We start from the raw sequence: 18,984 nt of genomic DNA on the forward strand, positions 1-18,984 counted from the left end.
ATTTATTTTTTTTAGGAAGTCAGTATTTTATTAGGGAATTATGATAAGGATTAAAATGTCAAACTGAAAGTCAATTTCCAGCCAAGCAACATTTGTTACTGCTGATCACTTCTTTCTCTCAGAGAACTCTACTCCCTCAGTCTCCATAAACCCATCAGCACTTTTCATGACTCTTTTTCTGACTCTCTGGCCACTATTTCTACCTATCACATTTTCTTCTTGAAATGTTCATTTCTGAATTTTGATCTCTACTCTTCTAACCTAAACACTCTCTGAGTGATTTAATCCACTTCTGTGGCTTTAATTATCACTGACTCCCCAACCTGCATATTTGGCTCCCCATTCCAGGAACAATATCCAAGTTTCCTCTAAATGTCTTCATCTGAACCTTTCCCAGGTACCACAATGTTATCATTGTAAAATGAAATTTTTTTCTTTTTTTATTATTATTATTATTATTATTTTTAATTTTAAAATCTTTAATTCTTACATGTGTTCCCAAACATGAACGCCCCTCCCACCTCCCTCCCCATAACATCTCTGTGGGTCATCCCCATGCACCAGCCCCAAGCATGCTGTATCCTGCGTCAGACATAGACTAGCGATTCAATTCTTACATGATAGTATACATGATAGAATGCCATTCTCCCATATCATCCCACCCTCTCCCTCTCCCTCTGAGTCCAAAAGTCCGTTATACACAGCTGCGTCTTTTTTCCTGTCTTGCATACAGGGTCGTCATTGCCATCTTTCTAAATTCCATATATGTGTGTTAGTATACTGTATTGGTGTTTTTCTTTCTGGCTTACTTCACTCTGTATAATCGGCTCCAGTTTCGTCCATCTCATCAGAACTGAATCAAATGAATTCTTTTTAACGGCTGAGTAATACTCCATTGTGTATATGTACCACCGCTTTCTTATCCATTCATCTGCTGATGGACATCTAGGTTGTTTCCATGTCCTGGCTATTATAAACAGTGCTGCGATGAACATTGGGGTACATGTGTCTCTTTCAATTCTGGTTTCCTCGGTGTGTATGCCCAGCAGTGGGATTGCTGGGTCATAAGGCAGTTCTATTTGCAATTTTTTAAGGAATCTCCACACTGTTCTCCATAGTGGCTGTACTAGTTTGCATTCCCACCAACAGTGTAGGAGGGTTCCCTTTTCTCCACACCCTCTCCAGCATTTATTGCTTGCAGATTTTTGGATCGCAGCCATTCTGACTGGTGTGAAGTGGTACCTCATTGTGGTTTTGATTTGCATTTTTCTGATAATGAGTGATGTTGAGCATCTTTTCATGTGTTTGTTAGCCATCCGTATGTCTTCTTTGGAGAAATGTCTATTTAGTTCTTTGGCCCATTTTTTGATTGGGTCGTTTATTTTTCTGGAATTGAGCTGAATAAGTTTCTTGTATATTTTTGAGATTAGTTGTTTGTCAGTTGCTTCATTTGCTATTATTTTCTCCCATTCAGAAGGCTGTCTTTTCACCTTGCTGATATTTTCCTTTGTTGTGCAGAAGCTTTTAATTTTAATTAGATCCCATTTGTTTATTTTTGCTTTTATTTCCAGTATTCTGGGAGGTGGATCATAGAGGATCCTGCTGTGATTTATGTCTGAGAGTGTTTTGCCTATGTTCTCCTCTAGGAGTTTTATAGTTTCTGGTCTTACCTTTAGATCTTTAATCCTTTAGAATGGACTGGTTAGATCTCCTTGCAGTCCAAGGGACTCTCAAGAGTCTTCTCCAACACCACAGTTCAAAAGCATCAATTCTTCAGTGCCCAGCTTTCTTCACAGTCCAACTCTCACATCCATACATGACTACTGGAAAAACCATAGCCTTGACTAGATAGACCTTTGTTGGCAAAGTAATGTCTCTGCTTTTCAATATGGTATCTAGGTTAGCAATAACTTTTCTTCCAAGGAGTAAGCGTCTTTTAATTTCATGGCTGCAGTCACCATCTGCAGTGATTTTGGAGCCCCCGAAATAAAGTCTGACACTGTTTCCACTGTTTCCCCATCTATTTTCCATGAAGTAATGGGACCAGATGCCATGATCTTCATTTTCTGAATGTTGAGCTTTAAGCCAACTTTTTCATTCTCCTCTTTCACTTTCATCAATAGGCTTTTTAGTTCCTCTTCACTTTCTGCCATAAGGGTGGTGTCATCTGCATATCTGAGGTTATTGATATTTCTCCCATTAATCTTGATTCCAGCTTGTGCTCCTTCTAGTCCAGGGTTTCTCATGATGTACTCTGCACATTAGCTAAGTAAGCAGGGTGACAATACACAGCCTTGACGTACTCCTTTTCCTATTTGGAACCAGTCTGTTGTTCCCTGTCCAGTTCTAACTGTTGCTTCCTGACCGGCATACAGGTTTCTCAAGAGGCAGGTCAGGTGGTCTGCTATTCCCATCTCTTTCAGAATTTTCCACAGTTTATTGTGATCCACACAGTCAAAGGCTTTGGCATAGTCAATAAAGCAGAGATAGATGTTTTTCTGGAACTCTCTTGCTTTTTCCATGGTCCAGTGGAAGTTGGCAATTTGATCTCTGGTTCCTCTCCCTTTTCCAAAACCAACTTGAACATCTGGAAGTTCACGGTTCATGTATTGCTGAAGCCTGGCTTGGAGAATTTTGAGCATTACTTTACTAGCGTGTGAGATGAGTGCAATTGTGAGGTAGTTTGAGCATGCTTTGCCATTGTCTTTCTTTCTGATTGGAATGAAAACTGACCTTTTCCAGTCCTGTGGCCACTGCTGAGTTTTCCAAACTTGCTGGCATATTGAGTGTAGCACTTTCACAGCATCTTCTTTCAGGATTTGAAATAGCTCAACTGGAATTCCATCACCTACACTAGCTTTGTTCGTAGTGATGCTTTCTGAACTTCTTGGTGAGTGTCTAAACTTGACTTCTTGCCCTTAGTAAGACGATAGAATATATTAGTCCTAAGATAGCAACTTTTGGTTTTCTCAAAATTACTCTGTAAAGAGGAGCTTAGACTGACATTTCCTAATCAAGGAAATACTTGCCCAGACTATATATCATGTCTGATTTCACAGTATATTTTTTAATAAAGTGGAAATTTGTAAGGCTTTTAAGTTTTAATGAAATGAGAAAACTGAGAATTAGGAAAAGATACAAAATGTGCAAGAAACACAATCATGAAAATTAGTTTACTTCTATGGGCCACGAGGAGAAAAATTAACTTGCCCAATAGGGATGAGTGACGAAGCAGCAGTTACAGCACATTGGTTTTTCTTAGTGCTGCCAGGAGTTTTCTGTGTTTGTATTCCATCTTTATTTTCTAAAGTGTTTAGAAAACAATTATAAGTACTATTATGTTTTCCCAAACTCAAATGATAATCCAGGACACCATATTACAAATGCATTTTGATTTTTAGGAGAGTTACGAGAAACAGATACACTTACTCCAGAATCACTTTTATTACTAGGAAACCTGTTCTGTGACCCTCAGAACCCAAAAACAAGTTGTACAGTCAAGTCATTCCGTGTTCAGGTTGAATCTAACTTTGCCCATGCATGTATTTTTCAATGAATTATATATAAAATGAATAATTTAGTATTAAATTACTAGGTCCTACTCTACTTTAATTCCATTTATGTTTTTACAGACTGAGGTAGGATGTAATATGCATTCTGAATAGCTTTAAATACTACTGACATTCACTGCTATTTTATTTTCATCAAAGCATGGTTTGTGCTGGAACTTTTCCTTTAGAAATCAGTCAAATGAACAAGTATATGTTATCTCAGAACACTAAATGCACACATAAATAGTAGATATTAAAATACACTGAACTATTAATTATCACTTCATTTTTGAGTTCTTTTACCTCATGATACTCAAATATTTAAATAAACAAAAGGGTTGATACTTCCTGTCACCATTTAGAAGAACTCATGGATTGAAAGCACAGCATACAAATTTAGCAATGATAATTCATTCATTCATCAAATTTTAGGAAAAAATAATCAGACATTATCATTTCTCTAAAAGGTTTAGTTTTCCAAAGGAGAGTAACAATTATCAAATTAATGTTTCAATAGTGTAATTTCACTCTCACATTGTTTCAAACGTTATTGATGCCATCAGTCTTCCACAATATTTACTTTTATCTTTAGCATTAAGTCTAATCTTTTTCCTAGTAAATTAGAAAAGTTTGATAATCTTCAACACACTGATCCACAACAACAGCCCAACAACATCAGTAATGCTATTAACCCCTTTTAAAGACATAGAAATAGAAGTTTAAAAAATAAATAACCCCTCAAGGTTAACTTGGCCAGGAGTGGCAGAAATAAGAATCAAACGAAAGGTCAAAACTATTTCCTTGACCACTATATGATAATGTCTCTGTTTAATGCATTATATGGTAATTCTATGCTTATAGATCTATATTCACCACTGTCTTCAATAGCATGAACTATACCAGATCCATTCTTTTCTTATAGCCTAACCCAACAGTTCTTTAATCATAGCTTATTCGTTGAAGAGTGAAGAGCAGTCTCTGAGGGATGATTTGAGCACATTAAATTTATTGTGCCCTTTATTTCTATTACTATTATCACAGTTGCACCTCAGATCTTCAAGCATTAGCTCCTTGAGGTTGGGGACCTCTGCTTTACACTCCCCTGCCCATAGATTCCTCCCTGACTTGGACCTTGGAACAAAGTTCACCCTTTGTCTTCTGAATCTTGCCCACATGCTCCAGTGGGTCTCAGGTCTCATAACCTATCTGATTTGGATTGATCCTCTGTACTCTTGGTCTCTCTCTACTAACCTATTCAGGCTCACCCTCAGTCCTCTCAACTCGCAGCCTTTCCTTTCAGCCAGGAATCAGCTCCTTCTCACAGTCTTTGTCCCACCACAATCCAGACCCAGCTGATGGCTTATTGGAATGAGTTGCACACTATTCCCAACATTATGGAAGAATGCTTCTGCCCTCCGAGTTAGGCTTCAATGTCTATGAAATGTATGTGATGATTTGTTCTGGTTGACTATCCTGGAGAAAGTTTTGCTGGGTAAAACTCTGAGTGTGGCTTTATATAAGCCTGTCCTGCCTCTCTTTTCTCCATTTCCTAAAGGTCAGTTGAACATATGTCTCAAAGTTACCACAAAGGAATTTAATTAGAACCCAGGGCACCCATCTCAAATGGAAGGCAATTAGTTAGTTTCAGGTAGTTTCAGGTAGTTTTCCCCTTCCTAAAAATTATTTAAGCTTTAGGCTAATAGCCAATTTTGTGTTTCTGTCTGTTCATCAAATGTTGAGACAATAGCTATCGCCATTTGTATACCAGTTTTCTAAAATGTTAGTCTGAACCACCTCAAAGTTTCAGAAGAAAGCTCTAAGTTCTGCTTTGTAAGCTGTATGGCTAGAAAAGTACACATCATATTATTTATTTAAACTGCTTTTTAGCAGAGCTCTGGGATATTTTTCATTCCATATTCTCAAGCCCATTCTATTGTTTTACTTTCCAAAGTAACAGAGCACCACTCTATGTAATGAATATCACACTAGACTCTGAAACATATTTTAAAAATATGATTAATTGAAATTCCCCTGTAACAAAGATCCCTAAAATTGATCATCCTCCAGTGACTCATTTTCATTTCTACATTAAATGTGGAAACATTTTATTATAAGAAACTGCATATTAGTTACTCATTTATTTATTCTGAGCATGCCATATAACACAGAGATTTAGGATTCTAACACTAGAGAGAGAGAGAATGTTAGTCACTCAGTCATGTCCGACTCTGTGTGACCCCATGGACTGTAGCCCACCAAGCTCTTCTGTCCGTAGGATTCTCCCGGCAAGAATACTGGAGTGGATTCTCATTCCCTTCTCCAGGGGACCTTCCTGACCCAAGTCTCCTGCATTGCAGGCAGATTCTTTACCATCTGAGCCACCACGGCACATTGACAATCCATATAATCAAGTGTGGAAAGTCTAAGTACAAATTATGATATGAAGAACAATTGTTGTTAAATATATCTTCTCTCCTGCTCTTGTGATAGCTTGCCACACTTTTATATCTTTTTTCCTTTTCATCTTTTCTTAAATGATAGCTTACTCATTGAGAATGCCACCTCTACTAATTGTATGATCTGTGCAAATTTAACTTCTGTGTGACTTAATTTTTTTATATATCTAAAAAATAGGGAAGAAGTGAAGCACCAACCTATAGCTAGAGAAAATAATGCTCATGCTCCATAGAACTGTCCATAGAAGCCTTAAATAATGCCAGCTATTTTGCTATCAATAGTATACTTCCTCTAAATCAAGAAAGATTAAACTCTCATGTGTGGCTCCATTTCAATGAGCATATTTTGATACACTGTTGATCTTTTTTGTTTAATTTTCTCTCTACAGATATCATGCTTCTCATAATGGAACTAATTCCATTGTCTTCTGACAAGTTTATTTACCTCTAGACTTTTCTTTGTCAAAAACATCATGCATTCTGAGATCCTATCAACATGCTTTAAAATATCGCTTCTGTCTTTTACTATCTAACATGTCTAACTAAATTCTTAGGGCATATAAGAGCAGGAAAAAAAGATGTGCATCATTTCACTGCTACAGTATTTTATCATATTAACAGATATGTAAAATGATCAAAAAAGAGTTCTCTGTGATATTCACTCTCTCCCAGAAATTGTCCCGGACTTTTCAAATTCATACACATTTCCTCACACAATCTACCTTGCAAAGATCTTTCTAAACCTTTACACCTATCCAAAATTTACCCATCAGTTTGCTTCAAAGAGAAGAGTATCCTCATCACTTTATATCCATGCTTCCTTGCACACCACCCCACAGGAGAAAAATTAATGAGTTGAGTTCTATCATCATAATTGGGCCAGATATATTTAATAACTGATGGCTCAGAGGAAGGCATACAAATAATCAGCAAAGACTAAGCACTCTCCACTTTCTGCTTCTTAACTTCTAGCCCTAACGGATGTGGCCTTTTCAAGCAATAGAGAAGTATGATTTGAGACTTAGGTTTATACTTAGAGCTTAAAATACACACTGCAGACCTATCATTGTACTCTGAGTACAGAATATTGAGACCATAAATAAGATTATAGAGTTTTCAACAGAACCAAACCTATCTTCATAAAGCATCACTTTGCCTTGGTTTGAATTATTATGCATTAATTCCTAACAAAATTTTTGGGAAACTGATTTGAGAATTTCAGATACACTGGTAAAGCTCTTTTACCAATAACATCAAATAATTACTCCATAACTGTACCTCTATCTATCATTGCAAGCATATACCATGGCCAGCATTAATCAAATTTAATGTAAATCATCCCATCTTCCGTGGTTCAATTTAAATCCAACACGATAACTTTCTCAAGGAGAGAGGATCATTCTATTTTCACTACCATTTCTATCTAGCATTTACTCTTTTATAGATTCAATGTTTCCTGGTTTTTGCATAAACCACATTACCCACTTCAACTAGTCACCTGGATTCAGTAAAAAAAAAAAAAGTTAATAAATAAGTAATCCAATGATTTAAAAGTATACGTGTGTGTGTGTGTATATATATATATATACACACACATACATATAGCTTTCACTATATATTAAGGCTTTAGGTCCTTAGCCTGAATTTGCCCTCTCAAATTTTACAACTTTTCTCAAGGGTAAGGATAGACACATACTACTCAGAGTGCCACCAATGTCCACACTGCTCACAACCATGTGATGTCAGTGACTCAGTCATCACTGCTAATGCTTTTTCCAACATTGCTCATATGTTTAATTGCTGCTTCATAATGCTTCTTTGTTATAGTAATGTTTTTAAGGACCTTGCTGCTGCTGCTGCTGCTGCTAAGTCACTTCAGTCGTGTCCGACTCTGTGAGACTCCATAGACAGCAGCCCACCAGGCTCCTCTGTCCCTGGGATTCTCCCGGCAAGAATACTGGAGTGGGTCGCCATTTCCTTCTCCAGTGCATGCATGCATGCTAAGTTGCTGCAGTCGTGTCCAACTCTGTGCGACCCCATGGACAGCAGCCACCAGGCTCCTCTGCCAAGGGATTTCTAGGTAAGAATATTGGAGTGCATTGCTATGGTCTTCTCCTTTAAATAGCTTAGTCATACTTTATGGATTGTCAAAGAGCCATTAGTATTACAAAACTTTTATTTGACAAAATCTTTTCCATTTAATTCTATTGCAGAAGGGTGATAGAGTTGGTCAGAAAAACAAGTGAATGATTCCATAACAATCTTTACTGGAAAAAAAATAAAATCTCCATTGGCTTAAAGTCATTATCCCCAAACTCAGGGTGAGTTCCATTCCAACTGGTATGCCCAGGAAATTAAGGGATAAATCCTATTTCTATGATTTTCTATGCAGCCATGTCTTTGAGGTTATCTTTAATTGGAGGCTAATTACTTTACAGTATTGTAGTGGTTTTTGCCATACATTGACATGAATCAGCCAGGAGACCCATCCTGAAGCCCCCTCCCACCTCCCTCCCCATCCCATCCCTCAGGGTCGTCTCAGTGCACCAGCCCTGAGCGCCCTGTTTCATGCATTGAACCTGGACTGGTGATCTATTTCACATATGGTAATATACATGTTTCAATGCTATTCTCAAATCATCCTACCCTCGCCTTCTCCCACAGAGTCCAAAAGTCTGTTCTTCATCTCTGTGTCTCTTTTGCTGTCTCTCATATAGGGTCATCATTACTATCTTTCTAAATTCCATATATATGTGTTAATATACTGCATTGGTGTTTTTCTTTCTAACTTACTTCACTCTGTACAATAGGCTCCAGTTTCATACACCTCATTAGAACTGATTCAAATGCATTGTTTTTAGTAGCTGAGTAATATTCCATTGTGTATATTTACCACAGATTTCTTATACATTTGCCTGCCAATGAACATCTAGGTTGCTTCCATGTCCTAGCTATTGTAAATGGTGCTGTGATGAACACTGGGGTACACGTGTCTCTTTCAATTCTGGTTTTCAGTGTGTATGCCCAGCAATGGGGTTGCTGTTCTATTGTATGGCAGTTCTATTTCCAGTTTTGTAAGGAATCTCCACACTGTTCTCCGCAGTGACTGTACTAGTTTGCGTTCCCATCAACAGTGTAAGAGGGTTATGTTTTCTCCGCACCCTCTCCAGCATTTATTGTTTGTAGACTTTTTGATAGCAGCCATTCTGACTGGCACAAGATGGTACCTCACTGTGGTTTTGATTGCATGTCTCTGATAATGAGTGATGTTGAGCATCTTTTCATGCATTTGTTAGCCATCTGTAAGTCTTCTTCAGAGAAATGTCTGTTTAGTTCTTTGGCCCATTTTTTGATTGGGCTGTTTATTTTTCTGGTATTGAGCTCATGAGCTGCTTGTATATTTTTGAGATTAATTCTTTGTCAGTTGCCTCATTTGCTATTATTTTCTCCCATTCTGAAGGCTGTCTTTTCACCTTCAGCACCTGGTTTTGTAGTGTAATTTCTTCAAAGAAATTTTACACGTATATAATCCCTATGTCTTGCTCTGGCATGAGCTAAAATGCCCAAATTCCTCACAATAAGTACAAGAATAGGCTCTATCCTGGGACTATTTAAACATATATGTATATTGGATCTCTCCAATTAAAATATAAGATCTTTAAACACAAAGACTGTCTAATAATATTTATCCCCTTTCATGTCTGGATAGGTCATTTTATTCTTGTGAAGTATTTGTTTCCTAAGTAGCAGCAGCAAAGCACCCTTACGAAATCCCAGACTAATTTTTCTACCACTTACCTAACAACTCCACTTGGATGGATTATGAGATTTTCAAATCCAATAGCCAACACCAAACAGGGCTTTCACAACACCCTCATTCCTTGTACTCTCTATCAATTTTTCTTCCCACAAATAAAACTGTCCGATTTTATTTCAATGACCTCAGCATTTATATATTGCTTATGCCAGAGATGTGAACCTCATCCTGATTCTTCCCACTCATTCATCTTTCAGATCCAATATATTATCAAGACACATTTGTGTATAAATGCATCTCAATTTCACCAATTTCTCTCCATCTCCATTTCCTCCTCCGAAGTTCAAACCGTCTTTTCTTCCCTTGGATTACTGTAATGGTCTAGTTGGTGGTCCTCATGTTTCTACTCTTGCTTCCCTCCATGAGTGTGTGCTCAGTTGCTCAGACGTATCTGACTCTGTTACCCTTTGCACTGTAGCCCTCCAGGCTTCTCTGTCCATGGAATTCTCCAGGCCAGAATACTGGAGTAGGTAGACTTTCCCTTCTCCAGAGGATATTCCCAACCCAGGAACTGAACTGGGGTCTCCTGCATCGCAGGCAGATTCTTTACCAACTGAGCCACCAGGGAAGCCCTGTAATGATATATAACTTTTTAATTTAAATTACATAAATTCCAACTTTTCATTTCCATGAGTTGTATCAGTCTTTTTTTAAGCCAAATGGTGTTTTTACCTTCTTCTGTTTTTTTTTTTAGATCAGTTTACTGACATATACTTTATAAACAAGTATATTTATCAGTTTTAAGGGTGCACCATGGTGGGTTTCAACAAGCATATACTGTTATAGAGAATACTGGAATGGGTGGCCATTCCCTTCTCCAGGGGATCTTCCCAACCCAAGTATCCAACCCAGGTCTCCCAGATTGCAGGTAGATTATTTACCATCTGGGCCACCAGGGAAGCCCAATCCTTGCATTTATATGGTTGATATTTGTTATATGATCAAATATATTATTGTAATCTAGTACTCATTAATTATCACTAATTAAAACTGGCCACCTGATGTGAAGAACCAACTTATTGGAAAAGACCCTGATGTTGGAAAGACTGAGGCAAAAGGAGAAGGGGTCAGCAGGGGATAAGATGACTAAACACCATCACTGATTCAATGGATATGAATTTGAGCAAACTCCAGGAAACGGTGAAGGAGAGGGAAGGCTGGTCCATGGAGTCACTAGCTGGAAACTAGTAAGAGAATGAACACAATTAAAGCTGAAATATCCAATTTGGAACAGTAACAATATTCCTTTGTTTTAATATGATATATACATATCTTATTAAATATATGTAAACAAATAGAGAAAATTAGACCATTTATAGATAAAATAGATCTATATCTGCTTAAACATAAAATTGCTCTTTATGTTTCTGAAAAATTAACTCTAGAAAATGTATCTTATTTTTTACCCAAATTATTTCCAAGTAGAAACAGATCTCCTGTCAATAAACTAAGTAAATTTAGTTTTGTTTTTCCTCTGATTTAAAAGCTGGAAGTCAAAAAGAAAATATTATAATCTCTAAGTGACACTCTTCCAGAATAAACCACCTTCCATAACAATGCTTGTGAAATTTGATATTTGGAAGCCAACTATTTACTATAAAAGGCAAATGTAAGTTAATGATTTGGAAAAGAGGCAAAGTCACAGACACTTTGTTGTTTTTTTCATTGCCAGAATCAAAGAGTAGGAGAAAGCTAGCTCCCAGAGGCACCTGCTCAGTGTATTAATACTTCATAATTGGAAATGCTATCGAGCAACTTCATATTACTTGCAGATAATGCTCAATAAGCTGGCTGAGGGCCAATTTCAGAACTAACACAGTAGAAAAGTGGTCTAATCTGCACTGAGATCACATAACAACTTACACCAAAGAAATTAAATACAACCAAAGATTTCCAATAAATACAGCATTACAAACTATTGCCAAATTTGGCCTCTTGAATAGCTTTTTAATAAGTAAAGAAACAGTATCCCATTGGAAGGACTGATGCTAAAGCTGAAGCTCCAACACTGTGGACACCTGATGTGAAGATAGGACTCATTGGAAAAGACCCTGATAATGGGAAATGTTGAAGGCAGGAGAAGAGGGCAACAGAGGATGAGATGGTAGGATGGCAACACTGACTTGATGGACTTGAGTTTGAGCAAACTCTAGAAGATAGAGAAGTACTGCATGCTGCAGTCCACGGGGTCACAAAGAGTCGGACATGACTGAGCAACTGAAATGAATGAGAGGACTTAGAAACAAAGAAAAACTGTTAAAAGTCTCAAAAAAAAAAACCAAAACAAACAGTTGTTTTTCCTCATCATTTTGATAAAGAGAAATGCATTGGACAAACAGGCCTGGAATGCTTCCTGAGACATCTGGTGAGGACATGTTTTCAAGTATTATCACGGAGCTACTGGGATAAATTCTTCACATTCTATAATTTTTAATGATAGGGAAGAAGGAAGGCCATTGACATGTGAAGTTGATATAGTCCAACAAAACTACCTAAATTAAAATGATACAAGTGAAAGTTAATTTTTTTCCAGAATTTTCCTATTATTTTACATATTTCTCTTCATTATTATATAACTATTATGCTTGATATTATATTTTATACTGAAAATACAAGTAAGGTGAAAACCAACTTCTCCAGGAGTTCCCAGTCCAAAGGAGAGGAATTCATAAAATAATCCACATTTAGTATAAAAATTGATATAAAAAAGAATACCAAGTAAAAAGGAATGGAATTCTTCACAAAACTCGAGCACCAGTCAGTCAGTGAGTCAGTTCAGTTGCTCAGTCATGCCCAACCCTTTGTGACCCCATGAACTGCAGCATGCCAGGCTTCCCTGTCCATCACCAACTCTCGGAGCTTACTCAAACTCATGTCCATTGGGTCAGTGATGCCATCCGACTGTCTCATCCTCTGTTGCCCCCTTCTCCAACCTTCAATCTTTCCCAGCATCAGGATCTTTTCCAACGAGTCAGTTCTTTACCTCAGGTGTCCAAAGTTTTGGAGTTTCAGCTTCAGCATCAGTCCTTCCAATGAACATTCAGGACTGATTTGCTTTAGGATTGACGGGCTGGATCTCCTTGCAGTCCAAGAGACTCTCAAGAGGCTTCTCCAACACCACAGTTCAAAAGCATCTATTCTTCAGCACTCGGCTTTCTTTACAGAAACTGAGCCTCCAAACATGACTCACACATCCAAACACGACTACTGGAAAAACCATAGCTTTGACTAGATGGACCTCTGTTGGCAAAGTAATGAGAGATCTAGAAAAATATCTACTTTTGCTTAATTTACTATGCCAAAGCCTTTGACTGTGTGGATCACAACAAACTAGAAAATTCTTCAAGAGATGGGAAGACCACCTGACCTGCTTCCTGAGAAATCTGTATGCAGGTCAGGAGCAACAATTAGAACTGGACATGGAACAGACTGCTTCCAATTAGGGACAGGAATACGTTAAAGCTATATATTGTCACCCTGCTTATTTAACTTATATGCCTAGTACATCATGTGAAATGCTGGAGTGGATGAAGCACAAGCTGGAATCAAGATCGTGGGGAGAAATATCAATAATCTCAGATATGCAATCCCATTTGTGCAATCCCATATATGGCAGCCCAGCAGGCTCCTCCGTCCCCGGGATTCTCCGGGCAAGAACACTGAAGTGGGTTGCCATTTCCTTCTCCAATGCATGAAAGTGAAAAGTGAAAATGAAGTCACTCAGTCGTGTCCAACTCATAGCGACCCCATGGACTGCAGCCTACCAGGCTCCTCCATCTATGGGATTTTCCAGGCAATAGTACTGGAGTGGGTCACCAGTGCAGATACACAGATGACACCACCCTTATGGCAGAAAGTGAAGAAGAACCAAAGAGCCTCTTGATGAAAGTGAAAGAGGAGAATAAAATGTTGGCTTAAAACCCAACACTCAGAAAACTAAGATCATGGGATATGGTCCCATCATTTCATGGCAAATAGATGGGGAAACAATGGAAACAATGAGAGACTTTATTTTTGGGGGCTCCAAAATCACTGCAGACGGTGACTGCAGCCATGAAATTAAAAGACACTTGCTTCTTGGAAGAAAAGCTATGAGCAACCTAGATAGCATATTAAAAAGCAGAGACATTACTTTGCCAACAAGCACCAGTAGGGAAGGTATACTGTATGTGTGGAAGTGAGGAGAGGAGTCTGTGCAGAATGCTGTCAAGAAATTAACTTTTGAACTTCAACAGAAATTAACTTTTCAAAGAAATTAACATTTGAACTTTGGAAAGAAGAGGAGTTAACTAGGAAGCAAGGGGCCTTTTCTTAGAAAGTGATGTTCTTAGCTGACAACTAGAAATAATGAACATATTTAGTTATCTAAGAAATGAATTAAAAGACGCTTACTCCTTGGAAGGAAATTTATGACCAACCTAGATAGCATATTAAAAACCAGAGACATTACTTTGCCAACAAAGGTCCATCTAGTCAAGGCTATGGTTTTTCCAGTGGTAATGTATGGATGTGAGAGTTGGACTGTGAAGAAAGCTGAGCACCAAAGATTTAATGCTTTTGAACTGTGGTGTTGGAGAAGACTCTTGAGAGTCCCTTGGACTGCAAGGAGATCTAACCAGCCCATTCTAAAGGAGATCAGTCCTGGGTGTTCATTGGAAGGACTGATGCTAAAGCTGAAACTCCAATACTTTGGCCACCTCATGGGAAGAGTTGACTCACTGGAAAAGACTCTGATGCTGGGAGGGACTGGGGGCAGGAGGAAAAGGGGACGACAGAGGATGCGATTGCTGGATGGCATCACCGACTCAATGGACATGAGTTTGAGTGAACTCCGGGAGTTGGTGATGGACAGGGAGGCCTGGAGTGCTGCAATCCATGGGGTCGCAAAGAGTCGGACATGACTGAGTGACTGAACTGAACTGAACTGAACTGAACTGAAATCATGAATCTGTGCTAAGTTGCTTCAGTCGTGTCTGACTCTTTGCAACCCTATGGACTGTCATGAATACTTAATATTGGTAAAAAATAACATGGCGAATACCCCTGGAGAGTTTCCTATTTACTGTTCAGAGCTATACATAAGTAATTGCATTTACTATGAAGCATATATATATATATATATATATATATATATATATATATATTTCATTTTACAAGTGAAAGACCCCAGGCTTCCCTGGTGGTCCAGTCAAAAATCTGCCGTGCAATGCAAGGAGCACCAGTTTGATCCCTGTCCAGGAAGATCCCGATTCTGCTGATTAATGAGGCCCTCAAGTCACAGCTACTAAGCCCCCATGCGTAGAGCCTGTGCTCTTCAACAAGAGAAGCCACCACAATGTGAAGCCTGAAAAGGGCAACAAAGAGCTGCCCCTGCTCACCACAACTAGAGAAAGCCTGCAAGCAGCAATGAACACCCACCACAGTCATAACACACAATAAATAAATCTTAAAAAAATATATCCTAAGGTCAAACATCAGAGATAGCATTTGATGCCACATAGTCGTATGAAAAAATATGCATATTTTATTCCTGAAGTCCTTATTCAGTTGGAAAATACAATAATACAAATAATAAACTGGGTAGAATCAAGAAGAGTTTCAATATTACAGAAGATAACAGTGAAACTGATAGTGATTCAAATTGTCCAAAATGAAACAAAGAGAGAAAAAGAAAACACCTTAAGAAGAAAACAGAAGCAGCAGTGATATGTTAGACAATGAACTGTAGTTACTAAAACCAGGTCAGTGATTTCCAGGGGGCAGGGTGAGGGGAAAGACAGTGTTGGTGACTGCACAACTGTATATATTTGTCGAAACTCACCATGCTGCACCCTTAAAACTGATGAATATATCTGTTTAGAAAGTATACTTTAGTAAGCTGATTAAAGAAAAAAAAAAAAAAAAAAACAGAAGGTAACTCACCATTTGACTTTAAAAAAGACTGTGATACAACTCATGGAACTTAAAAGTTGAAATTTATGGAATTTACATGAGTTTTATATTATTAAAGGTGGGCTTCCTGGTGGTTCAGACAATAAAGACTCCACCTGCAATGCAGCAGAAGTTCGATAGCTCAGTTGGGAAGATCCCCTGTACAAGGTAACAGCTACCCACACCAGTATTCTGGCCTAGAGAATTCCATGGACAGAGGAGCCTGGCAGACTATAGTCCATGAGGTCGCAAAGAGTTGGATATGACTGAGTGACTTTCACTACACTTCACTTCATTATTAAAGTTAATACTAATATTAACTAATATTACTAGACCATGACTAGTATTAATGTTAATATTTATAATATCACTAGCAATATTTAGGTCATATTAAAGGTAATTGTTGCTTAAATTTCTCTTTAAATACATATCTAGGTGCATGTAACCTACTCTAGGTGCAGTAAGTATATCAAAGACTTCTGGAACTAGTATATTACCTTTTATTATATAAGCCTCCAAATACACATTCAAGTATCTGGGATGAAACACACTGATTGTGTTTTATATCAGAACTATTGCTGGTGATCTAAGTATTCAATTACAAAAATAATTTAAGGTTTCCATAAATCTGGCCTTGATTTTTTAAAATTTCAAATTCCAAAAAAATCCTAAGGTATAAGAACACAAATAAAGCAGTGTTATTGGAAATCACCTCTGACCACATTACAGTTTACAATTTAGGTATATCATTAAACTTCTAAAATGTAGTTCCTATAAATAAAAAATTAATATTTAATGGATTTCCTTTAAGAATCATTTTACTATAAAAAATAAAACTAAAATTAAAGATAACAGATATAATCTAATACGATAGAGCTTTTCTTAAGCTAAACTGAAAAATTTATTGCAATTCTGTGACATGATTAAAGAGTTACCTATTTCTCAGCTCAGTTCAGTTGCTCAGTCGTGTCCGACTATTTGCGACCCCATGAATCACAGCACGCCAGGCCTCCCTGTCCATCACCAACTCCCAGAGTTCACTTAAACTAATGTCCATCGAGTCCCTATTTCTAGTCTCATGTTATCTTTCCTTTCCTTTCAGCTCAGTTCAGTTCAGTTCAGTCGCTCAGTCATGTCTGACTCTTTGGGACCCCATGGTCTGCAGAATGCCAGGCCTCCCTGTCCATCACCAACTCCTGGAGTTTACTCAAACTCATGTCCATTGAGTTGGTGATGCCATCCAACCATCTCATCCTCTGTTGTCCCCTTCTCCTCCCTCCTTCAATCTTCACCAGCATCAGCATCTTTTCAAATGAGTCAGTTATTCTCATCAGATGGCGAAAGTATTGGAGTTTCAGCTTCAGCATCAGTCCTTCCAATGAATATTCAGGACTGATTTCCTTTAGGATTGACTGGTTGGATCTCCTTGCAGTTTAAAGTGCTCTCAAGAGTCTTGTCCAACACCATACTTCAAAAGCATCAATTCTTTGGTGCTCAGCTTTCTTTATAGTCCAACTCTCACATCCATACATGACTACAGGAAAAAACATAGCTTTGACTAGATTGACCTTTGTTGGTAAAGTGATGTCTCTACTTTTTAATATGCTATCTAGGTTGGTCATAACTTTCCTTCCAAGGAGTAAGCATTATCTAATTTCATGGCAGCAGTCACAATCTGCAGTGATTTTGGAGACCAAAAAAATAAAGTCAGTCACTGTTTCCACTGTTTCCGCATCTATTTGCCATAAAGTGACTGGATCAGATGCCATGATGTTAGTTTTCTGAATGTTGAGCTTTAAGCCAGCTTTTTCACTCTCCTCTTTCACTTTCATAAAGAGACTCTTTAGTTCTTCTTCGCTTTGTGCCATAAGTGTGGTGTCATCTGCATATCTGAGGTTATTGATATTTCTCCCAGCAATCTTGATTCCAGCTCATGCTTCATCCAGCCCAGAATTTCTCATGATGTACTCTGCATATAAGTTAAATAATCAGGGTGACAATATACAGCCTTGACATACTCCTTTCCTGATTTGGAACTAGTCTGTTATTCCATGTCCAATTTCAAATGTTTCTTGACCTGCATGCAGTTTTCTCAGGAGGCAGGTCGGGTGGTCTGGTATTCCCAACTGTTTGAGAATTTTCCACAGTATGTTGTGATCCACACAATCAAAGTCTTTGCAATAGTCAATAAAGCAGAAATAGATGTTTTTCTGGAACTCTCTGGCTTTTTCAATGGTCCAACAGATGTTGGCAATTTGATCTCTGGTTCCTCTGCCTTTTGTAAATCCAGCTTGAACATCTAAAAGTTCACAGTTCACGTACTGTTCAAGCCTGGTTTGTAGAATTTTAAGCATTATTTTACTAGTGTGTGAAATGAGTGCAATTGTGTGATAGTTTGAGCATTCTTTGGCAATGCCTTTCTTTGGGATTGGAATGAAAACTGACCTTTTCCAGTCCTGTGGCCACTGCTGAGTTTTCCAAATTTGCTGGCATATTGGGTGCAGCACTTTCACAGCATCATCTTTTAGAATTTGAAATAGCTCAGCTGGAATTCCATGACTTCCACTGTCTGTTCATAGAGATGCTTCCTAAGGCCCACTTGACTTCGTATTCCAGAATGTCTGGTTCTAGGTGAGTGATCACACCATTGTGATTATCTGGGTCATGAAGATTTTTTTTTATAGTTCTTCTGTGTATTCTTGCCACCTCTTCCTAATATCTTCTGCTTCTCTTAGGTCCATACCATTTCTGTCCTTTAGGAATATCCTTTCCTTTAGGAGGCAACAATATTTTCTCTAAAGGAAACAAGGTAAGTGACACCACCTTTCTTTAAATGGCCAGTATATCAGGTTACAAATGTGTTTATTTCCTTGAGACCATCCATAATGGCACATGTTAAATGGGTGTTGAAAGTTAAAACAGACTGTCAAGGACATCAAGGGTTGCAATGAAATAAATCTCAATCAAAATCTTTCTTATTATTTCCTTATTTAAATGATACTTAATTTTATTTTGTCATATTTGGAAATCAGTTTGGGAGAATATTTAAAGCCTAAATCTTTCACTACTGTCAACCTAAACCATGCAATGGACACTTCAGTAAATTATCACAGACCAACTTTATCATATAATCTAACCCAACACAAAACTTAAATGAAGAAAAGAGGGTGAAGGGAACTAAATTACATTATGTAATTAATTTAGGGCAGCCAGCAGCAACAGACAGGCC

General features: G+C 37.9%; 1 protein-coding gene across 1 annotated transcript in view; it reads right to left on the reverse strand.

The window, feature by feature from the left end:
* The window catches only part of GALNT13 (polypeptide N-acetylgalactosaminyltransferase 13), a 572,168-nt gene that overhangs the window by 515,645 nt on the left and 37,539 nt on the right, over positions 1-18,984 (reverse strand). The window lies entirely within an intron of this gene.

This window comes from Budorcas taxicolor, chromosome 2 (assembly GCF_023091745.1).
Source record: "Budorcas taxicolor isolate Tak-1 chromosome 2, Takin1.1, whole genome shotgun sequence".
Classification (NCBI taxonomy): domain Eukaryota; kingdom Metazoa; phylum Chordata; class Mammalia; order Artiodactyla; family Bovidae; genus Budorcas; species Budorcas taxicolor.